The 14,541-nt window shown below is 39.5% G+C and overlaps 1 pseudogene; it reads left to right on the forward strand.

Moving 5' to 3' along the window:
* Positions 1–229: 229 nt before the first annotated feature.
* On the forward strand, positions 230–6,720 carry LOC136385994 (very-long-chain 3-oxoacyl-CoA reductase-like; annotated as a pseudogene).
* Positions 6,721–14,541: the final 7,821 nt, after the last annotated feature.

Raw genomic sequence — 14,541 nt, forward strand, 5'->3', positions numbered from 1 at the left:
TAATAGAAGCCACAGCCCGAGTCATTAAAATTTACAGCCATTTTAAGTAAAGCAGTCTGGGACCTGTCTTACCTCAGACCACACCCAGCAACAGGATGTGAACTTTGAACTCGACCCTTGCCCCCTCTCAACTGGCGCGTGTCCTCGTGGGAAGTTTAGTGCCCCCATGTGGCGAGATTTAGCCACAGTCATAGAATCGGCTACTTCAGAGCCACGTTAGGATCAAGTCATGGAGTCGGACACTGAAGATACAGTGAGAAAGCCTGAGAAAGTCAGTGGATGTAACTGCTGGGAGGTGGATACAAAGACTACAAAATAAAATGAAACACAACAACGATTTGTTTGTGTCGGACCGCTCAGGCTGGTACTGAATACAGACACATACTTAAAATTAATATTCACAAAATTGACCGGGGCGATATGAATTAGTTAAGGATGCTGTGTTACAGCTTGCTGAAACTAGTTCATAAACTATGTGTTTTAAGGTAAGATAAATCTTTCACCCTTAGCACTTACCTGGCACAGCAGAAACACAGTACTTATTTTTGATGGATGTATTTCATAGTTTATGTAAACTTATGCACAGATTTGTCGTGCACCAATTGAGATTTCATTCACGGAGAATGAAATTTGAACAACACAATATGTAATAATAGAAAAACACCAAGTTTCTTGTGAGAGTGGGGCAATAGTGTTAAGTGGTAAGGACATGCAAAAATAAGTGAGACACATCTCCCCAGATGTGGGGACACATTTCCAGCATCCTTTTGAACACTTGATTTTAGATAAGCCTCTTGCAAATAAAATGGACAAATCAGAAAACATCTTCTCAGCTTTATTCCTATTGTTTTTCTTTCTTTTTTATTTATTTATTATTATTTTTTTATATTTTTCTTAAGCTGGAAACAGGGAGAGACAGTCAGACAGACTCCTGCATGCGCCCGACCGGGATCCACCTGGCACGCCCACCAGGGGGCGACGCTCTGCCCACCAGGGGCGATGCTCTGCCCCACCGGGGCGTCATTCTGTTGCGACCAGAGCCACTCTAGCGCCTGGGGCAGAGGCCAAGGAGCCATCCCCAGCGCCCGGGCCATCTTTGCTCCAATGGAGCCTTGGCTGCGGGAGGGGAAGAGAGAGACAGAGAGGAAGGAGGGGGAGGGGGTGGAGAAGCAAATGGGCGCTTCTCCTATGTGCCCTGGCCGGGAATCGAACCTGGGTCCCCCGCACACCAGGCCGATGCTCTACCGCTGAGCCAAACGGCCAGGGCTGTTTTTCATTTTAAATTATTTTTTTTCAATTACAGTTAATGAGCAATATTATATTATATAGTTTCAGGTAAAGAACCCTGTGATTAGGCATTTATGAAATTTACTAATTGATTTCCCAGGTAAATCTGGACCTACCTGGCTCCAAACATAGTTATCAAAATATTATTGACTGATACAAAATGAAATTGAAAATAATTTTATGGTGCTAGCTACAGAGAATAGACTGATGGTTGCCAAAGGGAGGAGGTTTGAGGAACAGGTTGAAAAAGGTGAAGGGATTAAGGAAGACTAATTGGTAATTAGAAAATAGTCATGAGATCTGACCAAGTGGTTGCACAGTGGATAGAGTGTCAGACTGGGATGTAGAGGACCCAGGTTCAAAACCTCAAGGTCACCAGCTTGAGCAGGGGCTCACCTATTGAGCACAGTGTCACTGGCTTGAGCATGGATGACCCCATGGTCACTGGCTTCAGCCCAACGGTCTCTGGATTGAAGCCCAAAGTCGCTGGCTTGAGCAAGGGATCATTTGGTCTTCTGTATCCCCCCCTGGTCAAGACACATAAGAGACAGCAATCATTGAACAACTAAGGAGCTAAAACGAAAAATTGATGCTTCTCATCTCTCTCCCTTCCTGTCTGTCTGTCCCTATGTCTGTCTCTGTGTGTCACAAAAAAAAAAAGAAAGAAAGAAAAGAAAATAGTCATAAGCATGTAAAATACAGCATGTGGAATGTGGCCAGTAATGTGATGACTACCTGTGGTTCCAGTTGTGTTCTGGTTGTACCGGAGGAACTTTTTGTAGGTTGTGTCATTGTCTAGCTACTGTGTTGTGCATTTGAAACTGGTGTTAATTGACATCAAATGCAAACTTTAATTGAAAATGAACAATAAAATTATACAGGTTTCACATGTACAATTCAATAACATATCATCTGTATATTGTATTGGGTGTTCACCTATTTCACCAGTTATCCCCCTTTACCCTCTTCAACCATTTCCCTCCCAGCTTTCCCTCCTGTAATCACCATACTGTTGTTCATGTCTTAGAGGTGATTTTTGTCTGTTTGTTTGTTGTTTTGGCTTAATCTTTTTTCACCCAGCCCTGCAACCTGTCTCCCTGTTGACAGTTATCAGTCTGTTCTCTATCTATAAGCATGTTTCTTTCTTATCTTTTTTATTGAGAGAGAGAGAGAGAGAGAGAGAGAGAGAGAGAGAGGGAGAAGGGGAGATAGACTGGAAGGGAGAGAGATGAGAAGCATCAATTCTCCCTTGCAGCTCCTTAGTTGTTCCTTGATTGCTTTCTCATATGTGCCTTGACTCCTTGTTAAAGTCAGCAACCTTAGGCTCAAGCCATAAACCTTGAGGTCATGTCTGTGACCCCACGCTCAAGCCAATGACCTCAGGATTTCAAACCTGGGTCCTCAGCATCACATGCTGATGCTCTATCCACTGTGCCACCGCCTGATCAGGCTATGAGTGTGTTTCTATTTTGTTTGTAAAATCTTTCCTAATTAAATAAATATATAAAACTTAAAAAACAAAACATTTGAAACTAATTAAAATGTCAATTTTTAAAGAGAAGTATGCTTATGTTGATATTTAAAAGCAAAAAAACTTAATTTCACATCATTAGATGATGTTACAGAAATTCATTATTCTAAATAGTGATAACATTTTAAAAATCTGTCATTTACCCTGCCTTTCCTGTATCACCTGTATTTTATAGTAATCAAATAATCTAAAGGGGGAAATTCTTTTTTATATAAGAATTTCATCTAATAAAAGCTGAATGAATGATAGGATTAGAAAATCACCAATTTGCAACCTTTAATGAAATAATGGATCTAGACAGATTACCCAATAGATTCTAGAACCATTAGGTGAAATTTGATAGGTAAAGATTATTTTTGCAAGACTAGACTGACACTATCTGAATGCACTGATTAAATTCTACTAAGTTAGACATGTAGCTTCATGAGCTTTTGAGTCTGGGGTTTGGATCATGAGACTGGGTTGGAACTGGGGCTAGGTAAATGGGCAGTTGTCACAGAACAGAAGAGTTTGCAAAGTGTAGAATGAAGGTTGCCATTATGAGTGGAGCACAGGATAAACTGAACCAAGTTTCCAGTTAAGTAAGAGGAAAATTCTAAATCAGCGGTTCTCAACCTGTGGGTCATGACCCACAGGCTGAGAACTGCTGTTCTAAATGGAATCTGTAAGGTCGGTGGATAATGGGGAAAGGTCAGGCCCAGGAACTTTGGCTAGGATCGCCCACAACCAACTGCGTCAAAAGAGGCTTCACAGGAGCCCTTTGGAAAAAAGTGACCATCTGCCAGGCAGTGAGATTTCACCTCGTCATATTAGCTCGACCACCCTAGGGACCCTTTAAATATCTCCCACACCGGTCATCACTTGCAACTTCCTTGGCCTCCATCTTTCCTAGGGGCCAGGGAACCTCGCCAGGCAGGATACGCCCTCTGTATTCAATAAAGCCTTTTGTTATTCCACACTTTGTGGCCCTGGCCCCTTCCTTCCTTCTCGGTGGGGAAAAATACCTTACATTTTGGTGCCAAAAACCCGGGAGGAGTTGAAGTCTGCAAGGACCGATCCTCTTACCCATCCCCTCCGAGAAAGAACCAGGATCTCCGACCTTCCACCCACTTTGGCGCACAATGCGGTAATTCCCCTGCCTCCAGCCTTCCCCTCAGTTCTCTCTGCCGAGACTCCCTGTCTGAAACCATAGCTACGTCAGTGAAGTCTTTCCGTTCTGAGTGCGTGTGCTTGCGGAGACGTCCGGAGCACATCCACTTTACCTTATCCATCCATGGCCAGACCTTGAGTTTTAGGACGCTAATACTCAAATCTGACCATTCTGAGGACTGAGGGCGGCTGTGGGGGCACAGGAATCTCCCTCCTTAAAGAAAAAGAAACTATTCTTCTCTGCTGTGGCCAGGCCACAGAACCTACTGAATTAGCCTCCTGAAGGGACTTTCAGTGTTAACACCCTCACCAATTAAACTATCGCCAAAAAAGCTGGGAACTGATTGGAGATCTCTTACATACACGGCTTCTAATTATTCGCGCACCCATCCTTAATCTATGTGCCACCTGTTTCACCACACAGGCCTTTTTCTGGCCAGAGAAACCTCACCTAAAACCTCCAATCCTAATCTTTCCTTCTCTGCGAACTCCCAACTCTCTTTCCCTCCTGTCTGACCCCAGGGGGCACCCTTCTCTCGGGACTTTTCTCTGGTCCCTCTGCGGACCACTTTTGTGCTTGGATCTCTTCCCTCTGAGAGCTCCCTTCCCTCCCTTTGCAAAATCCTGTTTCTTATTCACCACTGCCATCTCTCTTTCTCCTCCTCTGCTGGCCAGGGGCCCTCCCTTCTCCACTGTGCTCTTAAACCCCTCCTCCATCAGGCCATTCTTAGCCTGGCATTGGCTCTTACATTGGTTTTCAGGACGTTCAACCCCAATTTTCTTGCAGGAAGTTCTGGCCCTGTCCTGCTTTTGGCTCCAGCATTTCCTGTGGGATCTGGGTGCCGGGCTCCACACGAGCCGCCCTCCTCTTATTCTCAACCCCCCAAAACCCCTATCCAGGACCTGTGAACATGGCATATAAAGTTTTTAATGGTTCCAACTAGTAGAAACAGGCCAAGGCTGTTTGCCAGGCCTGCATGCAGCAGAAGATAATGCTCCAAACCCAAACTCTTGTGGCAACCCTGAGGCAAGACACAGAAAGTGCCCGACCCAAATCCAAGCCACAAAGAGAAACCCCACCAGAAGCTTGCTTTAAATGTGGCAAGCAGGACCACTGGTCCCAGCAGGGCCCCTGCCCATGGCTGCCCACTGAGCCCTGCCCTGACTGAAAGCAGCCCGGTCACTGGTGAAGTGATTGCCCCTCTGGGCAACAGGTTTTTCCTCAGTGCCTCTACGTGGAGGACAACCCGCCCGAATGGGAGGACAATCCAGCCAGGTAGGCCCATCGCTCAAACTCCTAGGACACGGCCTGGACTCAGAGAACCCAGGGTATGCTGCAACTAGTGGGTAAGTCCATCTCATTTCTTGTGGACAGGGGGGCTACCTTCTCTGTTTTGCCATCACACTCTGGACCTCTAGTTCTCTCACAGGTCTCGGTTATGGGAATTGATGGGACCCCTTCCTTTCCCCTTTTACACCACTCCTGACATGCAGTTTTGCCTCAAGCTTGCCTCTTTACAGGACCACGGGCAGTCAGAACCACTGGACTCCATCCATCTCCAGTTCACCAAAAGGCTGGACCCTGAAAATTCCCCTATTACTCTTCTTTTTTTAAAATTCTTACAGGACTGCATCCGCAAAATTTCTCAACTCACGGCCACACAGATGTTCCTCCTGACACCCCTCAAAGCCACCACCTTCTGATCTCCCCCTCCCCATGATGCCCCTAATCATCAGGAAGTAGCCAGATGAATAAACGGTGCCCCTTTTCTATTTAACACAAAAGGTCAGAATGTAAGGTCAGTGAATAATGGGAAAGGTCAGGCCCAGGAACTTTGGCTAGGATCGCCCACAACCAAGCACGCCAAAAGAGGCTTCACAGGAGCCCTTTGGAAAAAAGCGACCATCTGCCAGCCAGTGAGATTTCACCACGTCATATTAGCTCAACCACCCTAGGGACCCTTTAAATATCTCCCACGCAGGTCACGACTTGCGACTTCCTTGGCCTCCACCTTTCCTCGGGGCCAGGGAACCTCGCCAGGTGGGATGTGCTCTGTACTCAATAAAGCCTTTTACTATTCCACACTTTGTGGCTCCGGCCCCTTCCTTTCTTCTCGGCGGGGAAAAATACCTTACAGAAACAAGGACCATCATTGTTGACTTTGCATCTGAAAATATTTATGATAAAATTTGCAATGATCTTGGCAGGTCTTAAAATTGGTGTTTTTGTAAACAACTAGGGAATGTCATAAGTGTATCCTAAATATTTTTGGGCATTCCTGATTTGGACAGTACCATCAAGAAACTGATAAATAGTAATGTTCTTTCTGTTTGTAAGATGACACAATCAATGCTGCCTGGTATGGTAGAAAGATCTAAAGGTGTGATTCTGTACATTTCCTCTGCCAGTGGCATGATTCTGGTTGACCATCTACTCTGCAGCCAAGACTTTGTATATTTCTCTTCTCAGTGAATCCACGTATAATACAAGTGCAAGAGCATCTTTTTGCAGGCTGTCCTGCCATTCTATGTTGTTACAAAACTGGCTGAACTCTGAAAGCCAACTGTGCACGCACCTTCAGAGATGTTTGTGAAGTCTGTGATGAAAACAGTGTCTGGCATGTTGAACCAACAGATACCTACACCATTCTCTTATGGGCTCAATCATGTCAATCCTGTCTTCTCGGCTATATTTTAAAATGATCATAATATGCTGGTTTCTCTTCAGCTCGCATAAATCTTTCGCCTTTTAAAATGATCATAAATTTTGCTAAGTCCAAGTGAGCTTACTAACTGAAGAAATTCAAGAACTAACCATTGATAACCACATTGAGTAACTTGACCAGATGCTCCAGCCTGTGAATTCTCACTGCAAATTACCTCCCAGTTCCAGAATCTCCAGTAACTTATTACTAGTTACTAATAAGGCTAAATGTGGTCATAATTGGAAAGGAAGCAGAAGTTTTTTTTTCAGGAGTTCCTGACTTATATTCTGGATGCTACCAGCACTTATTTTGAGGTTTAATATAAATGCTTATATCAATTGGATATAGAACTAACACTGACAAGATCAACTTATTAGGAAAAAGCATAATTATAGCCAATCACAGAATGATAGAGTCAGATGTAATGTCAAACAATTTTATCTGGCCCAAAATGCCAACAATGATGATTCTTGAATTTTCTCTGAAACATATTTTAAAAAGTCATAGAAATTAATGAATTCACCTGTGAGAGGACATTCTGAAATTTATAAATCTTCTTGTCAGGCATGATCCAGTTTATACATTTATATGGACTTTTTTTTAGCATGAGAGAGAGAGAGAGAGAGACAGACAGACACAAACACACACACACACACACACACACACACACACACACAGGAAGGGGGAGAGATAGAAGCATCAACTCCTGGTTGCAGCACATTAGTTATTCATTGATTGCTCTCTCATACATGCCTAGATGGGGGGGGGGCTCTAGCTGAGCCAATGACCCTTTGTTCAAGCCAGCGACCATAAGGTCATGTCTATGATACTACACTCAAGCTGGTGACATCAGAGTTTCAAACCTGGGTCCTCAGTGTCCTAAGCCCATGCTCTATTCACTGCACCACCACCGGGTCAGGCAGAACTATTTTTTTCAAAGGTAGTTAATAAAATAATTCATGAAATATGGTACATAAAACCCATAAAAATATGCTTTGCTTTAATACATATTTCTTCTGAGTTTAAATGTATGCAGATACTGAATGCATGTGGTATGACTTATAAAGGTAAACAGGCCAAAATGTACATGGAAGTTGGCAACAACCTATGGTGCCACTAAACCCTGATCCAGGGAAGGGGCCTCTTTGGACCCAAGCCACCTTTGTTTCTCCACTGCACTAGTAGTGCTTACAAATGTGACAATTGGCTACTTCTAGAACAGTAATGACATCAGGTAAGTGGTGTTACATTTTTAAATTGGTAACCTATAGATATTGATATAATTCACTTTAATAAATAATGATATAACCATGATATTGATTGAAAAATTATTTCCTTGGTGCTTGAAATTAGGGTCACTTTTACCCTGGCTTAATATAACTTACTTTTACCCTGCTACACAACTTTTTGGAGAAATTGTCAAGCACTAATTGAATATTGTGAAGCATGCAAATTAGAAGGTAAATCTTTACCTGGGCTGGGGTTCCAAGACTGAGTTTTAAGCACCAGTAAATTAGTAATAAAGAAATTATGTTTAGGCTGATGCTCGAACCAATGAGCTATCCTCAGTGTCCATGGCAACATTCGGACTAACTGAACCACTGGCTGCAGGAAAGGAAGAGGGAAAGAAGGGGTAAGAGGAGGAGGAGAGAAGCAGATGGGCGTTTCTCCTGTGTCCTGACCGGGAATCAAACCCAGGACATCCATATGCCCGGCCAACACTCTATCCACTGAGCCAGCCAGCCAGGACTACAAAAACATTTTTTAGTAAAGGTGTTTAAATGTTCCTAGCTTTTAATTTTGTCAGCTAAGGACATAAAACAAAAATAGAAAAACAAAATTACCATCATTATATAAAAGACAAGACATTTTAGCATACAAGAAATAGAAAGAACATAATTTCAGAATAAGGAATAAGCATTTAAATTGAATAAATTTAGCTTTATGAAAAACAAAAACAAAAGTGAGACATACAGACATTATATGCCTCATAACATGATGCAATAGAAAGTACACAAAACCTTCAAATGTTGTGCCAAAAATATTGAACTTAAATCTAATCCACCTTTTAAATCTGACCAGTACTTTACCAGAAATAGAAGGATGAAGTTAAACACTAAGAGTAGGAAGCAATCAGTCAAGCGCTGAATATAAGTTATCTCTTCGGTAAGCTACCAGATATTCCAACAGATTAATGGCATAAAAATAGAGTGAAGTAAGTGACTAACAAATAAAAGGCAAATTCATATAAAGGTCTTGACCTTATTTGAATCTTAATCTGAATAAATATGAAGTAAGAAGAAATTTTGAGAATGTATGGAAATTTGAATATATATGATTCAAAAGAGAAGACTGAATATGGATTCATTATTGCGTGATATAAGAAACTTAAGAAAAACCATAGCAAAAATGCCATTATTCATCTATATAGAATACCATTTTTTTTAAGAGAGAGAGAAAGAGGGAGAGAGGGACAGACAGTAAAGGAGAGAGATGAGAAGCATCAACTAGGAGTTGCAGCACCTTAGTTGCTCATTGATTGCTTTCTCACATGTGCCTTGACCAGGGGGCTCTAGCTGAGCCAGTGACCCCTTTTACAAGCCAGAGACCTTGAGCTTTGTTAGAGATCGTGGAGTCATATCTATGATCCCACTCTCAAGCCAGTGACCCTGTGCTGAAGCTGGTGAGCCCACGCTCAAGCCGGTGACTTCGGGGTTTCGAACCTGGATCCTCTGTGTCCCCGTCTGACACTCTATCCACTGTGCCACCATCTGGTCAGGCTAAAATATATTTTTAAATAGATGTGAAGGATACACAATAACTTCATAATAAGAATTTTTCTGGATAAGAGGGAATTAAACTGGAGATGCTCAAATAAGGTCTCAACTTTGTTTTGACATTAAAATAACTTTAAATAAAAATGAAAGTATGTGATAATAATCAATTCTTGATCTTGGACAAATAGATGTTTTGATAGTATTTGTACATTTTTGTGGGAATGTTTTATTTCTAAAAATAAACAAAAGAAAAGAATATTATTTGAAAGGCCTTTTAACCTCTGAGAAATTGAATAATAATATTAATAAGCTAAAATTAAAAGAAGCATATTAAACTTTGTATATTACCATTGAGAATGCATTTTAATTTCAAATGCAAATATGGTATTTTAAAGTAGATAATTCAAATAATTCCTCAGTGTAACAGAAATATAATAGTCACCTTTTATGACTATAGTACAAAAAGCCTGGAAATTAATAAGTGTTAAAGAAACAAAAACGTCTTTGAAAAACTAAATTGATCTTAAAAAAATATGGTGCCAGTCTCCATAATGTCTGTATTTATAAACTTTTCTTAGCCTAATCCCTTCACCTATTTCACCCAGCCCCCAACCCCACAACTGTCAGTCTGCTCTGTGGATTTCTATGTCAGAGGGAAAGGGTGTGGGAGAAGAGGAAGAAGGTAAAGGAGGGATAGATGGTGATGGAGGGAGACTTGAGTGGGGGTGTTGGAAACACAGTGCAATGTACAGATGATGGATTATAGAACTGCACAACTGAAACCGATATAATTTTATTAACCAATGTCACCCTAATAAATTCAACAAAAAATTTTAAAAATAAAATAAAAAATAAAAATATGGAGTCAAAAAAATGAAAATTGAGAGTACTGTATATGTTATTAGAAAATAATGACAATTAATTTTATGACATAACAGAACTACTCAGAACACTTTGACAGAATGATGTTTGTTGCAAAACCAGAAAATGTAAATAAATTAGTTAAGCTTTATACTAAACAAACCAGGAAAACAACAACAAAAGAAACCTAAGGAACATATTTTAAAAATTTGTTAGCAAAGCAGGAATCTGTGACTCAAAATAAAATAGAATTAATGAATAAATGGAAATGGAGGCTGAGATTTTTTTAAGAAAAAATTTAAAAATATTGATACATTCTACAATATGGATGAACCTCAAAAACATTACATCAAATGAAAGAAGCCAGTCACAAAGGGGACCACATATTGTTTGATTCCTTTTGTGTAAATTGTCTATATCAGAAAATAGAATAGATTCAGTGGTTGCTTGGGGAGTGGGATTGACTACAAATAGTATAGGTGACCTGTTTTTTTTTATTTTTTCAATTACAGTTTACATTCAATATTATTTGCGTTAGTTTCAGGTGTACAGCACAGTGGTCAGACAATCGTATACTTTACAAAGTGTTCCCCTTGATATTTCCAGTACCCCCCTGGCACCGTACATAATTATTACAATATCACTGACTCTATTCCATTTGCTGTACTTTACTTCCCTACGACTATCCTGTAACTACCAATTTGAATTTCTTAATTGTTTCACTTTTTCACTCAGTCCCCCAACCTCCTTCCCCTCTGGAAACCATTAGTCTTTCCTCTGTATCTATGAGTCTGTCTCTATTTTGTTTATTTGTTTGCTTTAGCACAAGGGATCTTACTGGGATGGTGGGAAAGTTCTAAAACTAGATTTTGGTGATGGTTAAACAATTCAATAAGCGTATTAGTTGGAATCATACAATATGTACCCTTTTCAGATTGGCTTCTTTCACTTAGTACTATGTGTTTAAGGTTCCTCCAATGTCTTCTCATGGCCTGACATTTCATTTCCTTTTAGGGCCAAATAATATTCCATTGTCTGATGTACCACAGTGTATTTATCCATTCATCTACAGAAGGACATCTTGGTTGCTTACAGGTTTTTTGCAATTATGAACAAAGCTACTACGAATGATTGCTGAATTGTATGGTAAGAGTGTGTTTAGTTTGTATGAAATTGTTAAACTGTTTCCAGAGTGGCTGTACTATTTTGCATTCTCACCAGCAATGACTGAGTTTCTGTTGCTCTACATCTTTGTCAGCACTTGGTGTTGTCAGTATTCCAGATTATGGCCATCCCAATAGGTATGTAGAGATATCGGGTTGTTATTTTAATTGTCAGTTCTGTGATGACATATGATGTGGAGCATCTTTCATATACTTTTTTGCCATCTGCATATTTATGTGGGTCTTTTTCTGGGTTTTCTATTCTGTGCTATTAATCTAGTTGTCTATTTTTTTTGCCATTACATTGTCTTGATTACTGTAGATTTATAATAAGTCTTGAAGTTAAATACTGTCAGTCTTCCAACTTTATTCTTCTCCTTCAATAGTGTGCTGGCTATTCTGGGTCTTTTGTATCTCCATATAAACTTTATTTTTTAAAAATAATTTTATTTTTTTAATGGGGCGACATCAATAAATCAGGATACATATATTCAAAGATAACATGTCCAGGTTATCTTGTCATTCAATTATGTTGCATACCCATCACCCAAAGACAGATTGTCCTCTGTCACCTTCTATCTAGTTTTCTTTGTGCCCCTCCCCCTCCCCCTTTCCCTCTCCCTCTCCCTCCTCCCCCCGTAACCACCACACTCTTATCAATGTCTCTTAGTCTCACTTTTATGTCCCAACTACGTATGGAATAATGCAGTTCCTGTTTTTTTCTGATTTACTTATTTTACTTCGTATAATGTTATCAAGATCCCACCATTTTGTTGTAAATGATCGGATGTCATCATTTCTTATGGCTGAGTAGTATTCCATAGTGTATATGTGCCACATCTTCTTTATCCAGTCATCTATTGAAGGGCTTTTTGGTTCTTTCCATGTCCCGGCCACTGTGAACAATGCTGCAATAAACATGGGGCTGCATGTGTCTTTACATATCAATGTTTCTGAGTTTTTGGGGTATATACCCAGTAGAGGGATTGCTGGGTCATAAGGTAGTTCTATTTTCAGTTTTTTGAGGAACCACCATACTTTCTTCCATAATGGTTGTACTACTTTACATTCCCACCAACAGTGTATGAGGGTTCCTTTTTCTCCACAGCCTCTCCAACATTTGTTATTACCTGTCTTGTTAATAATAGCTAATCTAACAGGTGTGAGGTGGTATCTCATTGCAGTTTTGATTTACATTTCTCTAATAACTAAAGAAGATGAGCATCTTTTTGTATATCTGTTGGCCATTTGTATTTCTTCCTGGGAGAAGTGTCTGTTCATGTTCCCTTCCCATTTTTTTATTGGATTGTTTGTTTGTTTGTTGTTGAGTTTTATGAGTTCTTTGTATATTTTGGATATTAGGCCCTTATCTGAGCTGTTGTTTGAAAATATCATTTCCCATTTAGTTGGCTGTCTGTTTATTTTGTTATCAGTTTCTCTTGCTGAGCAAAAACTTCTTAGTCTGATGTAGTCCCATTCATTAATTTTTGCCTTCACTTCTCTTGCCTTTGGAGTCAAATTCATAAAATGCTCTTTAAAGCCCAGGTCCATAAGTTTAGTACCTATGTCTTCTTCTGTGTTCTTAATTGTTTCAGGTCTTATGTTTAAATCTTTGATCCATTTTGAGTTAATTTTAGTACAGAGAGACAAACTGTAGTCCAGTTTCATTCTTTTGCATGTGGCTTTCCAATTTTCCCAGCACCATTTATTGAAGAGGCTTTCTTTTCTCCATTGTGTGTTCTTGGCCCCTTTATCAAAAATTATTTGACCATATATATGTGGTTTTATTTCTGGGTTTTCTATTCTGTTCCATTGGTCTGAGTGTCTATTTTTCTGCCAATACCATGCTGTTTTGATTGTCATGGCCCTATAATATAATTTGAAGTCAGGTATTGTAATGCCCCCAGCTTCATTCTTTTTCTTTAGGATTTCTTTGGCTATTCGGGTTTTTTTATAGTTCCGTATAAATCTGATGATTTTTTGCTCCATTTCTTTAAAAAATGTCATTGGAATTTTGATGGGAATTGCATTAAATTTGTATATTGCTTTGAGTAATATGGCCATCTTGATTATATTTATTCTTCCTAACCAAGAACAAGGAATATTCTTCCATCTCATTATATCTTTTTCGATTTCCCTTAACAATGGTTTATAGTTTTCATTATATAAGTCCTTTACATTCTTTGTTATGTTTATTCCTAAGTATTTTATTTTTTTTTGTTGCAATCGTGAAGGGGATTATTCTTTTGAGTTCCTTCTCAGTTGTTTCATTGTTGGCATATAGAAAGGCTATTGACTTCTGTATGTTAATTTTGTATCCTGCGACCTTACTGTTTTGGCTTATTGTTTCTAGTAGTCTTTTTGTGGATTCTTTGGGGTTTTCGATGTATAGGATCATATCATCTGCAAAAAGTGATACCTTTACTTCTTCTTTTCCGATATGGATGCCTTTTATTTCTTTGTCTTGTCTGATTGCTCTGGCTAGAACCTCTAGTACCACATTAAATAAGAGTGGAGAGAGTGGACAACCCTGTCTTGTTCCTGATTTAAGGGGGAAAGCCTTCAGTTTTGTGCCATTTAATATGATGTTAGCTGATGGTTTATCATATATGGCCTTTATCATGTTGAGATATTTTCCTTCTATACCCATTTTGTTGAGAGTCTTAAACATAAAATTGTGTTGTATTTTATCGAAAGCTTTTTCTGCGTCTATTGATAAGATCATGTGGTTTTTGTTCTTTGTTTTGTTGATATGGTGTATTACGTTAACCATTTTACGTATGTTGAACCATCCTTGAGATTCTTGGATGAATCCCACTTGATCATGATGTATTATTTTTTTAATTCCATATAAACTTTAAAATATACTTTTTTATATCCACAAAATAAATTGCTAGGATTTTGATTAGGATTGCATTGAAACTATAGATCAAGTTGCAAGAACTGCATCTTACAATATGAATTAGTTGCTGTTGGTTCACTTGTGCTTTTTTGTTGATGCGCTTGAGTTCTTTTTAAAATTTGAATACATGTAGCCTGACCAGGTTGTGGCACAGTGGATAGAGTGT

This window comes from Saccopteryx leptura, chromosome X, assembly GCF_036850995.1.
Source record: "Saccopteryx leptura isolate mSacLep1 chromosome X, mSacLep1_pri_phased_curated, whole genome shotgun sequence".
NCBI classification, from domain to species: domain Eukaryota; kingdom Metazoa; phylum Chordata; class Mammalia; order Chiroptera; family Emballonuridae; genus Saccopteryx; species Saccopteryx leptura.